Source organism: Cydia pomonella, unplaced genomic scaffold (genome assembly GCF_033807575.1).
Source record: "Cydia pomonella isolate Wapato2018A unplaced genomic scaffold, ilCydPomo1 PGA_scaffold_202, whole genome shotgun sequence".
NCBI classification, from domain to species: domain Eukaryota; kingdom Metazoa; phylum Arthropoda; class Insecta; order Lepidoptera; family Tortricidae; genus Cydia; species Cydia pomonella.
The window spans coordinates 302,958-315,017 of NW_026907842.1; the positions used below are offsets into that span (position 1 = coordinate 302,958).

The following is a 12,060-nucleotide window of genomic DNA, read 5'->3' on the forward strand; positions in this document are numbered from 1 at the left end:
GAAATATCTTCTATCCTAACCTCTGTCCCACCTCCCCTTATAGTTTTAGGTGATTTTAATTCACATAACATTTCTTGGGGATCATACCATTCGGACAGGTTTTCATCACTCTTGTTGGAAATCTTCGATGAGATTGACGTTTGCGTTATAAACGATGGAACGCCCACACATCGAGTCTATCCAGGACAAAACCCACAATCCGTTCCTGACTTATCAGCTTGCTCCCCCAATTTGGCCTCATTATTATCTTGGACCGTACTTCGTCAGTCCTTTGGCAGCGATCACTTCCCCATTATTATTTCCAAGCCCTCCTCCGTTCTTCCATCTCCGGCTCCTGAACCGCTTCTGAAATACAGATTGCAATCAGCTGACTGGTCGAAATTTTCTCTTTATGTCGAAACAAAAATTAAAGAATGGGACACGAACTTGAATGACCATAGGGAAAACTACTCAAAATTCAAAAATTTACTTTTAGAAGCAGCTGATAAGTATTTCCCCCGGAAAAAACACAAAAAGGATAAAATCTCTTCGCCACCATGGTGGAACGCCGACTGCACAGCTGCCGTAAAAGAAAGAGATGAAGCAGAACAAAGATTTAATGAATCAGGTGCTATGGAGGACTTTATCAATTTTAGGAAAACCTCGGCCCGCACAAAACGCCTATTGTCCAAAACCAAGAAAAAGGGATGGAAGGGGTTCTGTGAGAGCCTGTCCCCTAGAACACCTCCATCAATTATTTGGAAAAACATAAAGCGGTTTAGAGGCTCCTTTAATCCAGATATCTTGTGTTCTGTTGACAAATCGGCTTGGCTCTTGGACTTTGCTGACAGACTGGCACCCCCAACTGCCCCAGAATTATCCTGTGTAGTATTACCACCACTCCCTCGTCCGTCAACCACCCTTGACGAACCATTCTCGTTTGCGGAGCTCAAAATAGCTTTGGATGGACTACGCAACACTTCACCGGGGGAAGATGGTATTCCTTATTGTTTTATAGCAAACCTTAGCTCCTTCTCACAAGAATATTTCCTTGGCATTTTGAATCGCGTGTTTGACACAGGAGAGGTCCCAGAAGATTGGAAAACCCAAATTGTCATCCCAATCTTGAAACCGGCTAAAAATCCAGAAGAGGCCAGCTCGTACCGACCAATTGCGCTCTCCGCTACAATGGGCAAGATTCTTGAGCATTTAATAAAGAATAGGCTGGAATGGTACGTTGAGAGCAGGGGACTGTTAGCAAACACTCAATTCGGATTCCGTAAAGGTAGGAGCACAATGGACAGCTTAAACATACTAACCACGGATATCAGACTATCGCTCTCTAAAAATGAGGAGTTACTAGGATGTTTTCTTGATATTTCGGCAGCCTATGACAATGTCCTTCTTCCGGTGCTCAGAGCAAAAATGCTACATCTGAGCATTGCCGTGAAGATTGTACAAATTGTCTCCAAACTATTCATAGGAAGATCCATCAAAATCCGTGATGGTAACTCATATCTTCCTCCTCGTACATTGTGGCAGGGCCTCCCTCAAGGATCCGTTTTGAGTCCAATACTTTATAGCATTTATACATATGACCTAGAGCAGTCCGTGTTACCCTTTTGTAATATTCTACAGTATGCAGACGATCTAGTCCTCTATGCTTCTGCAAAATCCATTGATACAGCGGCTACCAGGTTGAACATGGGCCTTAGTTACCTCAAGGATTGGCTTGAAGAGCATGGTTTGTCATTGTCACCTTCCAAGAGCTGTGCCGTGACTTTCAGTCGCAGAAGGAACATGCCCATCGCAGATGTTCATTTTGGTGAGGAAAACATTCCCAATGAAGAATCAACCAAATTCCTGGGTGTTGTCTTGGACTGGAAAATGTGTGGAAAACAGCATCTGAAATACATACAAGACAAGTGTGAAAAAGGAATCAACATTTTGCGAGCACTATCAGGAGTTTGGTGGGGATCTCATCCATATTGTCAAAAGCTACTTTATAATGCTATTATTCGCAGCCACATGGACTATGGATCCTTCATATTAGAACCATGTAATAAGGAAGCCTTAGAAAGGTTGGATTTAATACAGGCTAAATGCTTAAGAATCGTACTTGGTGCCATGAGGTCTTCTCCAAAAAACGCAATGCAAGTGGAATGTGTGGAGCCTCCACTGGCACTGCGCAGACAATATCTTGCCAACAGGTACCTCATAAGAGCTATCTCCAATTCCAATCACTTGCTGATTCCACGCTTGCAGGCTCTTGCTTCACTGGTCACTGAAAACCCATATTGGATGCATAAGGAGTTTCCAAAAAATATTATTAGTTATTCTAAATTAAATCGTATAAACCCTATATTATATAAATCAGGAACAAACCCCATATTTGAAACAAAATTTGAAACTTTAACTTACTCTCCTAGGATTATTCTAGACCTAGGAATATTTAAAAATGATCCGGGAGCTAATAGCAAATTTAAAAAACTTTTAGAAAAGTGGGCAGGCTACTTACCAGTGTTTACTGACGCATCAAAAAGTGATCCCACAAAGTGTGTTGGAGCCGCAGTGGTGATTCCAAAATATAACATTGTCTTGATGTTTAAGTGCCCTCCAGAATCATCAATTTTTACAGGCGAGGCTGTTGCCATCTTAGAAGCTGTAACGTATGCTGACTCTCACAATATAACAAAAATGATAATATTTACAGATAGCAGGAGTTGTCTGCAAGCTATTGTGGGCAATCAGTTTAAAATGAAGACAAAATTTCCCTTAATACTTCAGATCAAAACCTTATTAAGAAAATGTGACTTAAAGGGGTTAAAAATAGTACTCGGGTGGATCCCAGGCCATTGTGGTATTGCTGGAAATGAGTCTGCAGACTTATGGGCAAGGCAAGCTATTGAGATGGGATCACCAGGTCACGACAAGATATACAGCTCTGACCTTCTGAGCCATGCACAGACTGATCTGTTTAACACGTGGCAAAATCTCTGGGATTCTTCCAGATTGGAGGTAGGAAAGCATTATGGCCACATTCAACCCAACATCCCCCGTAAACCATGGTTTTTTAAATTCCGAGCTTATCCTAAATGGGCCACGTCTACAATCTGTCGATTACGCTTAGGACCAGTTTGTACGCCAGTATTTCTTGCTAAGATACGGGTCCGGGATACCTCACTGTGCGAATGCGGGTTCGATGAAGGCACCGTAGATCACATTTTCTTTTCTTGTCCGAGATTCAATTACTCTTTGTATGATGTGCTACCTGAAAATATTCCACGACCTATAAATTTCTACTCACTTCTCACTCTAATGGACCCGCCTCTAACTTCTATTCTTATTAAGTATATACAGGAGCATGATATAAAACTGTAATTTTTACTCTTACTATATATCTATCTATCTATATATTTTAATTTCTATGTTTTTTCCTCCATTTCATCCGCTATGTTGCTTGCCTTAACAATCTGTCATCCGCTTTCCGCTCTTTTTACTAATGTTGGTATTGTGGGGACATATATACATACTTAAACATATACATCGACCGACGTCGTGTCCGTTATAGAAACAGTGAAATTGTTCTGATAAGAACAGTTTATAGATCGATCGATTGACACTCTGCGGTTAAGCAGAGAAACGGTGACGTTTGCTCTAACAAGAGCAGTTTTATGTTGCCCTGACAAGGGCAGTTTATGCATATGCGGAGCCTGCAGCATCCTCTTCGTGTCTTCTACCAGCGAGTATCAAGCAGCGGAGCGGGACACGGCGCACCGACGACACGATGTGCACCCTACGGAGGCCGGCCGAGAAAAGGACGGGAACGCTGGCTCGCTTTATTTTATAGGCGCGCGCGAATGCCGCGGCCACGCGCCGCAACCTCGCGCCCGCGCACCTCACCCCCCGCGTCCCGCGCGGCTACTATTATTTATCACGCTCTTTCCTGTATATAGATCTCTTTCTTACATTTCTCTAATTTTGTATAAATTACGCGCATTTTTGTAAATAAATTCATTCAATCTTGTACATAGCTAAAAACGTCTTTCACTCCAAGAACCTTCTGATACCTGCCTACATGGTACCTACATCACTATAGTGGTGACCACCGACTGAGCAGAAGAAATCAAGCAAGAAGCGTTCCAGATCAAAACTACGCTCGAGGACCTCGCGCTGCTCGCCGACAAAATGATGGAGCACACGCCATCATCATCGAACCAAATCGCCGCAGTCGCTCCTCCCGCCGTCATACCACCTTCGTTACCACCGCCACTACCTCAACCAACTGCGTCAGCTCTCGACACGCAATACCTCATCGGCGAAATAAGAAGACTCTCACTCGAAGTCGCCGAGCTTCGCTCGAGACCGCGTGAAAACTACAATCAACGCTACAGCCGCTCAAGCAGACGATTTCCATCACGTACCCGTAACAACTCTCAATCGCAAGATCGAAGACCGCGTAGCCCAAGAAACTCACCACTGCCGTACTGCCATTACCATCGACGTTTCGGCATGGACGCACAGAAATGCGCACAACCGTGCAGCTTCAAGCCGATCCCGCCATCATCACCAGCGTCGGAAAACTAAATGTAACGCTGGCTGCGGCGGAAACCGGCGTTACCACCAAATCCCACCGCCTCTTCGTACGAGACCGAACCAGCAAACTCGTCTTCTTGGTAGACACCGGCGCGAACATCTCCGTTCTACCAAGGACACCCGGCACGAAGGCGCAACCACTTCCATTTCAACTCTACGCCGCTAATAACACCGTCATTCCTACCTATGGCGAGAAGACGCTAGAACTCGATCTCAACCTACGCCGACCATTCCGGTGGAAATTCATCATCGCTGCAGTTTCGAAACCCATCATCGGCGCAGATCTCCTGGACTACCACCACATCGTCGTGGACATCACCAAGAGAAGATTGATCGACGGCAAGACCCTACTGTACACTAACGCACAGCTCTGTACTGACGCTAACATACCTACCGTGCGCAGTATAGACGTGCAACAGTCGTACCACAACATTCTTGCCGACTACCCTGGTACCACTCGCCTAACATCCATGAAACTCAGCCCGAAACACAACGTCGAACACTTCATTGAAACAACTGGACCACCACTTCACTGCAGACCACGTCCAATCGCACCGCACCGCTACGAACTCGTGAAGAAGGAATTTGCCAACATGATGGAGCAGGGCCTATGCAGACCAAGCAAAAGCCCTTGGGCATCACCTCTTCACGTGGTACCTAAGAAGAACGGCGAATTACGTGTGTGTGGAGATTACCGACGGCTTAACGCAATCACTAAGCCCGACCGCTACCCAATCCCACGCATACGTGATTTTACCTACCAACTCGCCGGCAAACAAATATTCTCAACATTGGACCTCAACCGCGCATACCAGCAACTACCAATAGCAGAGCAAGATGTCGAGAAGAGCGCCATCATAACACCATTCGGCCTATTCGAATTTCCGAGAATGTGCCCCGGACTCAAAAACTGCGGACAGACGTTTCAACGCTTTATTCACGAAGTACTACGCGACCTTGACTTCGTGTTCCCATTCGTCGACGACCTACTTGTTGCATCGGCCGACGAAAAAACACACGAGCAACACCTACGCGCCGTACTACGCCGACTCGAAGACTACGGCATAACAATCAACCCGTCGAAATGCGTATTCGGTCAGCCATCGGTCAAATTCTTGGGCTACGAAGTCAGCAAAGATGGCATACGACCGCCTACCGAAAAAGTGCAAGCAATCATCGATTACCCTAAGCCGAAAAACATCGACGAACTTCGAAGATTTCTCGGCATGTTGAATTTTTACCGCGAAAACATCAAAAACGCCGCACAGATTCAAGCACCGCTCTGCAAATACCTACACAATGCGAAGAAGCGCGACAAGACAGAAATCAGCTGGGACAACGAAGCCGACGAAGCATTCAACGCGTGCAAAGTGAGCATACAAAACGCCGCCTTGCTCGCGCACCCCTCCCACCACGCACCGCTAGCAATCTTCTGTGACGCAAGCGACAAAGCCGCGGGAGCTTCGTTAAACCAATTCGTCAACGACGCTTGGCAACCACTTGGCTATTTTTCCAAGAAATTCTCCGACGCCCAGACTAGATACAGCACTTTCGACCGTGAGCTACTCGCTATCTACCTAAGTACGAAGCACTTCAGAAAAATGTTCGAAGGAAGAGAATTGATCATATTCACCGACCACAAACCGCTTACATACGCATTTACGAAAACAAGTACAAACAACGAGTCACCGCGCCGCACTCGTCAGCTGTTGTATATTAGTGAATTTACAACCGATATACGACACATTCCTGGAACCCAAAATGCCGCTGCCGACGCCCTATCTCGCATCGAAGCCATCTCCTGTCCATCTCCGATCGACTACAAACTACTGGCAGAAGCGCAAGAGCGAGATAGCAACACAATCAAAACACTCGCACAGCAAGATAACTTAATAATAAAACAAGTTGAAATTCCCGGAACTACCTACAAACTATTCTGCGAAACATCAACGCCGCACTTACGACCTTACGTACCAGAAGAGTATCGCCGTGCCGCTTTCAACGCAGTACATAACATCAGTCATCCCGGAATCAAAACGTCACGAAAACTCGTCGCACAACGCTACTTTTGGCCCGGCCTAAATGCCGATGTAGGCAAATGGGCAAAAGTATGCGTACACTGCCAACGCGCCAAGATTCAACGACACACTTCAAGCCCTCTTTCAAGTTTCCCGCCAACTACAAGGTTCGAACATATACACATCGACCTTGTAGGACCTCTACCTACGGCCGCCAGTGGACATCGCTACTTACTCACAATGATCGATCGCGCAACTAGATGGCCCGAAGCGATACCTTTATGCGAGATCACCGCCGAAGACGTCGCCAAAGCACTATACGAAGGCTGGATTTCCCGCTTCGGCTGCCCCGCTACGATCACGACCGATCAAGGACGGCAATTCGAAAGTCGAGTATTTGCGTCACTCACACGCCTACTCGGCATCGAAAGAACCCGTTCAACGCCGTACCACCCTGAATCGAACGCTATGATAGAACGTTTCCATAGAAGTCTCAAGGCCGCACTCAAAGCTAGACTACAAAGCGAGAAGTCATGGATCGACACAATACCTAGTGTTCTACTTGGACTACGAGCCGCACTACGAACAGACACCGGTGTAAGCCCAGCCCTACTCACTTACGGCTGCAGTGTACGATTACCCGGCGAACTATTATTACCTACGCGCGATGACGTCACCATGGACTCCGAATTCGTCGAGAAACTTCGAGCGACACTACAAAGCCTAACGCCGATATCAACGATCCCACATAGCACCAAGAGGCCTATATTCGTCCACCGTGACCTTCAAACCTGCGAACAAGTATTCGTACGAGTCGACGCTGTAAAGAAGCCGTTACAAGCACCTTACGACGGACCCTACCGAGTACTAAAACGCAACGATAAAGTATTCACCCTGCAGCTACCTAACCGCCAGATGAACATTTCGATCGACCGCCTAAAACCCGCATTTATCATCGCCGACACCGAGCAAGATATACCTACATCTACGAGCGCAACAGATATACCTACAACTACAAGTTCAACGACCGCAACGAACATACCTACGACAACATCGAGTACTACGCAACCTACGCTATCACCGAGTTTACCGACATCACAAGACACCAAAAACGACAACAACAACAACCAACAACAGAAAAAAGGCATCCTGAAAAGAAGAAACGGACCCGACACAACCACGACCACTCAAGTAAGCACAAGCACAACACGCCGAGGCCGCACTATTCGCCTGCCGGTACGCTTCGCTTGAGAGGGAGCCTGTGGGGACATATATACATACTTAAACATATACATCGACCGACGTCGTGTCCGTTATAGAAACAGTGAAATTGTTCTGATAAGAACAGTTTATAGATCGATCGATTGACACTCTGCGGTTAAGCAGAGAAACGGTGACGTTTGCTCTAACAAGAGCAGTTTTATGTTGCCCTGACAAGGGCAGTTTATGCATATGCGGAGCCTGCAGCATCCTCTTCGTGTCTTCTACCAGCGAGTATCAAGCAGCGGAGCGGGACACGGCGCACCGACGACACGATGTGCACCCTACGGAGGCCGGCCGAGAAAAGGACGGGAACGTTGGCTCGCTTTATTTTATAGGCGCGCGCGAATGCCGCGGCCACGCGCCGCAACCTCGCGCCCGCGCACCTCACCCCGCGCGTCCCGCGCGGCTACTATTATTTATCACGCTCTTTCCTGTATATAGATCTCTTTCTTACATTTCTCTAATTTTGTATAAATTACGCGCATTTTTGTAAATAAATTCATTCAATCTTGTACATAGCTAAAAACGTCTTTCACTCCAAGAACCTTCTGATACCTGCCTACATGGTACCTACATCACCATAGTATTATGTCAAATGTGTCATGTCATGTGTTTGTCTGTGTTGTCCATAATATTTGTTTGTTTTAGGTTCCCAGTCTATCCTTCCACAAAAATCAAAATTAAACCGAACATTCTCTGCTCACATAAGTCAAAAGTCCACACCTCGACATTGGCAGAATCCACCTTGCTAAATTAGCGAGGAGTAAAAGCCATTTATGGAAAAAAAAAAAAAAAAAAAAAAACCTTTTGTGCTCTCATCTGGTGAACTGGTTTCTTTGTATTTATGTGATTATTACGACTCGCTTCCCCACCCGGACCTCTGATTTTGCCTGCTCCAACGACGACCTACACTTTTGAACCCCGGACCTGATTTTGATAGCAATTTCGACGACCACTGCAACTGAAACTGGACTATTAGTTTGGTACCGTGTTCATCACCATGAATACAAACACTTATAAACTATATAAAGATCCTAAAACATGCTTTATACCAACGTGCTCCAAGACTGATCTGAAAAACCCGGATTTGAAGTTTTTTACTCGTAAGAAAAGAGCTGAAACAACGTTGGTGTCAATTGGTTGGCAGGAACTGTCCAAACCGAGCACTGTTTTGCTGTGCGGACCACTTAAATGTAAGTTACCTTGTTTTGTTTACCATTCTGTAAAAAAATTAATTACCCCCATGTTAGTTTTGATGATATGGCATTTTTTTAAATTGTAGAATAATGGATAGAATAATTTATGGTAAGCTGGTAAAAAACAATTTTATTAATACATTACATTAATGTGGGTGCTGCTATGTCATGTTTAAACCCTTTGTCATATCAATGAATTTTCACTTTGTATTAAAATAACATGTGGTATTTGTCAGTACATGGTGAACAAAAACACTATGAGGAAACTGGGCTGATCAAAACAATGCCTAGTTTCCTCCAGTTAAAAAAATGTGTGCCTATGCCAATACTTAATGTTATATTGTCCAGCAGACCCCAGGCTCCATAAGTGAGCTACAGCAAATACTGGGGAACATTTGGAAGATTATGACAACTGTTAAATATAAATGTTTAATGTTTTCTAATATTTTTACAGTTTGAAGAAGATTTGGAAAATTATGGACAATGGATCTCTGGTGCAAAGCCAAGACTGAAAATAAATGCCATACTTAAGAATTTTTCAAAAAAACCATTGAGTGCAATCAATAAGCATATTGAAGATCTTAATCGGCCATCAACTTCAAGTGCTGCTGACAATGCTGGCATGCAGGTCTCTGACAGTGTAAATATTCACAATAGTGTTGCGCACATAAATGTATTAATATTCTTGGGTATAGTTAATCTGACACACTGAATTTAAATTCCAACTTTACTTTGCTACCTGTGCTAATTATTTATTTATTTAAATTTTTCTTAAATCACTAATTTACAAGTTCTAATGTATGTTAATGTAGTATTGTTAAATAAGCACTTGACCTGCTCTAGCACATGATTGGCGCGACAGTATCTCGCGCCGAGATAGACTACCCGCCCCTCTTAAATTAACATAGAAAAAGACGGGTAGTCTATCTCGCTGCGAGATACTGTAGCGCCAGTCATGTGCTAGGCCTACTGAAAAAGTATAGGTAAAAATTACTAGTGGTCTTTGTGCATGAAGATGTATTTATAGAACACAGGAATGGATATAATGTCAAATATTTATATACAATTGCACCTACTACAACTTGTGTGGCTTTAATAATTTGAATTTAATAAATGCCCACTTTCCTTACCTACAAATAAACTTTTACCTGTTTCTGTGATTGTTAAATTGTAGGGTCACAAGTTGCATTATATTTTGTTTATTTATTCTTTGCATTTTTGTTTCAGATAGATGCAGCTATACAGTGTGATAAAAGAATAGGTGTTTCAAACAAGTTTGTTTTGGCCCAGCCGAAGACTCAAACCATAGCTACTCAATTCCGTGGGCGAAAAATAAAAGAAAGTGTGATGCCACCACGAGTGATGCAACTACCGAACACTGAGAAGAGTCCCAATCAATCACCATCCTTGTTTGGGACATCCAACTTCGACTCGTCTTCGAGTGCTCAACAAGAGGATATTGAAAAACCTGGCAGGGAGCACCTACTAAAAATTATTACTAACAAACCCAAAATGTTTTTAGGTCTGCCTAAAAGCTTTTGGTGGATTATTAATTTCATTGCCCAGGAGTGCTCTTGTTTGGCATTTCATATTGTCATATGTCTATTTAAATTAAAAAACAATGACTCTTTTGCTAGGATGAGTGAAGAATTTCAAATGGCCAGGTCAACCATACGTTTAGTGTTTGAAAAGAACGTCGTAGTTTTGTCCACATACTTTCAAAATTGTATATATTTACCACCACTATCAGAAAAAAAAAATACCACTAGCATTTAAAATCAGATATTCGAATGTACAGTGTATTATAGACTGTTTCGAGATTCAAATAGAAAAACCCAGCGATCCAGAGAAGCAGGCGCAGACTTGGTCGCAGTACAAATCATGCAACACGATGAAATATTTGATTGGCTGCACACCCGCTGGATACATTTCATTCATCTCACAGGGTTATGGGGGACGTACATCTGATAAAGCCATCACGGAGAACAGTGGCTTTGTTGATGTACTTCCCCTAAATGCAGTAATCATGGCCGATCGTGGTTTTAAGGAGATTGAATCACTCTTAATCACAAAAAATGGAAAACTCTTAAGACCTCCTAGTGTCTTCGCCAATCAAAAAATGACAAAAAAAGACGTAATTAAAACTAAGGTGATTGCCAGTTTGAGGGTGCACGTTGAGCGTGTAATTAGGAGATTACGGGAATTCCATATGTTAAAACCCCACTCTGTGGTTAATAACAAACATTTAAAATATTTGGACGACCTGGTCATTATAGCTTGCGGATTAAGTAATCTTCAGAATCCAATAATAAAAGACGTTTGATAATATTATGTTGTTTTATTTTATCATATACCATAGGTAACCTCGAGTAGTAGGCAGGTAAGTCCAGTTCCTAGGCCATATATGTAGAGGGTAAGGCCAAATTAGCCTCCAAAAAGCTTTGGGGTGCTAGATAGATTTATAGATGAGACAGTATTTCACACCGGCCCGCAGCTTTATAAGCGCCCCCACATGGAATACTGTTCTCATCTATGGCCAGGGGCACCCCAGTACCAGCTTCTCCCTCCGGATCGCATCCCAAGCGAAGTCGGCTGCCTGCGTATTTCAGATTGGCTCGACTCCTTGGCACTGCATATAGGTGTAGCCTCGTTCTGCATTTTTTATCGCATGCGCATAACATAAATTCTATGGTCTCTACTACGATACTACTACTACTAGATAAGAAAACGTGGCAAGATTCAGAGGTTTGCAATCCAGCTGGGACTTATAACTAGATTGCAGTCCATCTGTTTCAACTTGTGTAGCAAGTGTGCTCAACATTGTAACTTTTTTAACACATTCACTGCCAGGAACCCGCCTGGTGGGCGCTCGTGAACTTTGTTCAGATGCCGGACAACCCGCTGGGCGGGTTGTTTTGTACGCAGCTATAGACCACCGGTTTCTGGGGTAGTGCGCCGTTTTTTGTCTGGCAGTGAATGTGTTAACTATTTGAACGTTATAAAAAAAA

At 43.9% G+C, this 12,060-nt stretch overlaps 1 long non-coding RNA gene across 1 annotated transcript; it reads left to right on the forward strand.

Moving 5' to 3' along the window:
- The first annotated feature begins 8,450 nt into the window (after window positions 1-8,450).
- On the forward strand, window positions 8,451-11,380 carry LOC133533743 (uncharacterized). Its single transcript, XR_009801919.1, has 3 exons — window positions 8,451-9,049; window positions 9,507-9,680; window positions 10,280-11,380. It is a non-coding gene; the product is annotated as an uncharacterized LOC133533743 (long non-coding RNA).
- The last annotated feature ends 680 nt before the right edge of the window (window positions 11,381-12,060 follow it).